The sequence below is a fragment of the Bos indicus genome, unplaced genomic scaffold (assembly GCF_029378745.1).
Source record: "Bos indicus isolate NIAB-ARS_2022 breed Sahiwal x Tharparkar unplaced genomic scaffold, NIAB-ARS_B.indTharparkar_mat_pri_1.0 scaffold_80, whole genome shotgun sequence".
NCBI lineage: Eukaryota > Metazoa > Chordata > Mammalia > Artiodactyla > Bovidae > Bos > Bos indicus.
The window spans coordinates 193,409-196,797 of NW_027223739.1; the positions used below are offsets into that span (position 1 = coordinate 193,409).

At 40.7% G+C, this 3,389-nt stretch overlaps 1 pseudogene; it reads right to left on the reverse strand.

Annotated features, from left to right (window-relative positions):
• Positions 1 to 207: 207 nt before the first annotated feature.
• LOC139182091 (zinc finger protein 43-like) lies at positions 208 to 1,696 on the reverse strand (annotated as a pseudogene).
• Between the last annotated feature and the right edge of the window lie 1,693 nt (positions 1,697 to 3,389).

The window sequence follows — 3,389 nt, forward strand, 5'->3', positions numbered from 1 at the left end:
TACACAAGGGCTTCTCTTATCTTTGGGGCATCAACCATCAAAAACGTAAGTTCATATACAGTAATTCTCCTTTAGAGTGAATTCAGAGAAGAGCAGTGATGAAATGCTTTCTAGTACACATTCTCTGATACCTATTTAGATTTGATGATTGATTAAATACTTTCCTACATCTGTTTTTACATCACTCACATACCTTTCTTGTATAAACACAGGCTCATGTTTTCTAAAGTGTGTATTTAGGACAAACCTCTTTCATCACTTATTATATTACCAGAGTTTCTCTCCAGTACGTGTTCTCTGACATTGAGTGAGGCGAGAGTGATGACAGCCTTTGCCACTTTCCTTATATTTAGGCTTTTAAGTTTCTCTGAAGGATGAATTCTCTGATGCTGACCAAGACTTGAGCTTTGGGTAAAGGCTTTGCCACGTTTCTTTACATCTGGATGATTTCTGCCCAATGTGAATTTGCTGATGTTGGTAAGGCTTGAAATTTGGTTAGATTTTGCCACAATCCTTACATTTATAAGGTTTCTCTCCAAGTATGAATTATCTGATGTCTAGAAAGACTTGACCTCTGATTAAAGGCTTCACCACATTCTGTACATTTATAAGGCTTCCTTGTAGGATGAATTTGCTCATGTTGAGTAAAATGTGATTTACAATTAAAGGCTTTGCTACAATCCTTAATTTATAAGGTTTCTCTCCAAGTATGAATTATCTGATGTCTAGAAAGACTTGACTTCTGATTAAAGGGTTTACCACATTCAGTACATTTATAAGTCTTGCTTGTAGGATGAATTTGCTTATGTTGAGTAAGATGTGATTTACAATTAAAGGCTTTGCCACAATATTTACATTTATAAGGTCTCTCTCCAGTAATGGATTCACTAATGTTGAGTGAGACTTGAGCTGTGCCTAAAGGCTTTGCCACGCTCTGTACATTTATACTGCTTCTCCCCAGTATGAATTATGTGATATTGAGTTAGGCTTCCACGCCGCTTAAAAGACTTGTCACATTTTGTGCATTTATAAGGCTTCTTTTCAGTATGAATTTGCTGATGTTGAATAAGATGTGAGCCACAGATAAAGGCTTTGGCACATTCTCTACATTTGTATAGAGTATCCCCAGTATGAATTCGCTGATGCATAGTGAGATATGAACACCTATTAAAGGCTTTGCCACATTCTCTACATCTGTAAGACTTTTCTCCAGTATGAATTACCTGATGTTGAGTAAGATTTGAGCAACAGGTATAGACTTTGCCACATTCCTTACATTTATAAGGTCTCTCCCCAGTATGGGTTTGTTGATGTTGAGTAAGACACGAGGAACAGATAAAGGCTTTGCCACACTCTGTACATTTGAAAGGCTTCCTTTCTGTATGGATTTTCCTATGGCTACTTAGATTTAATGATTTAGTGACTATTTTCCCACATGTGTTACTCTTGTAATGTTTCTCCACATTCTGAATACTCTGCTGTTGTTCAAGTTTACAAGACTGATTACAAACTTTACTATATTCACTACAATTATAAGCCTTCTTTCCAATATCCACACTTTTATACAGAGAAACATCTGCTCTTTGATAAAAGATATTCCTACATTTATTACTTCCAGAATCATTGTCTAAAAATGGATTTCCCTGGTGTTTCATGAGACTTGAGCCTTGGTCAATGTTATGTCCAGTTTCATTGAATAAATACTTTCTCACTCCATCATAAAGACTCTTGTAGTTATTGGGGGTAGAGCTCTTGCTTAAAGCCTTACTCATTTTATGATACATGAAAAGTTGTCCTGCGTTAACTATACCCCCATATGCATTGACCATTGATGTCTGAATAAAGTCTCTTCCATTATTATCAAAATTGCAGATTTTGGAAAAGGGAAAAAATATCTGTTGTTTGAAGAATACTGAACCCTTGCTAAAGGATCCCTCAAGTTGATTACACTGGGAATCTTTTCCCTCATTTTAAAATTTCTGGACGTCAGACATATTTGAATGCATGTTTAATTGAATATTGCATTTAGAGTGGTTTGAATGATTATCTGCAGTAGAGACTAGATGACTTTCCAGATTTTCCACAGTTCCTTTCAGAGAACATGTATATGTCAAAACACGATGTGGGTCTTTGCTGACAAACATACACTTCTCTGCAGACGTTAATGACTTAAATTGGTGCTTTTCCCAGTTGGATTCACAACTTTGATTTCTCTTGGCAGTAATGTTTACATTATGAGAAACTGTCCCAGTTGGGTTATGTCCATCATAACATCTTCTCTGTCCTTCACATGCCCGTGTATGTTCCCAGTCTTTCATTAAATGTAAATTTACAAGGTGAAATATTTCATATATTTTTAAGTTTTCTATTGGACATAAATCTTCGAAGCCTGGATTTCTTGGCATCACACACTGGGTGTGTAGAGAAGACGCAGCTGAAAGGGCAAATAACAAGTTATTCTACTTACTATTCTCAGTGAATATAGTTTACAATTTACATAAAACTGATACACCCTTAGCTAGATTAAGAATGAAACAGAGAAGGAAGGAGTCAAAATGACAGAGGATTAGAAAGACATGGAATTCGTCTTTCTACACAAATGCATCAATACATCTAGAAATGGATTAAGTCTCACGGAGCTCCTCCTGAACACTAGCAGAGGACCATGGACACCTAAAAGGACAAGAAAGATTCTGTTTAGCCAGGTGGGACCAAAGCAAATGAAGGAAAGGGAAGAGGAGAGGAAGTGGGATGGGACCTGCAACCCTTGGGGGAGCTCACTGGGACAGAAGGGAGCCTCATTCTCTTATGGGAAGAGAAGGCAGCACCTGTTAGAGGCAGGCAGGACAGAGTGAGGCCGCTACCGATGGTACTAACCACAGCCCTGCTCCCCAAGCCTGAGCGAGGAGTCCAACATTGCACACGAGGGCTGGGTCCTGAAATGTGGGGTTTGGAGAGCAGACCCAGGCAGAGGACTGCGGTTGGCTGTGAGGAGACATCCTGAGGGGACAGGAGGGAGGGAGGAGCTCTGCAAACGGGATGCTTGTGGAGGAAGCCTGAACCACCAGAGAAGCAGAGCAGCGTTGTTGAGTGATGCCCAAAGGGAAGAACCACCATTGCAGCCCCTCTCCTCCTATGCCAGCCCCTCCTGGCCAGGCACTAGCAAGGACTCCCACAGGGTTGGGTGATCTCAGGATCCCAGCTGCTGACTCCTCCCCTATGACCCTCGCCACCAGGGTGGACTCCTGTGCTCCAGGGCAGCCCGAGGAGCAGGTGCCTGTGGGTGGCCCACGCGCACTGAGGGGGCGGAAAACACAGCTGAGCCCCAGGGTCATACATCTAAGGAAGAAAAGTGAAATCTCACAGCTGCACAGACCACGATTTTATAC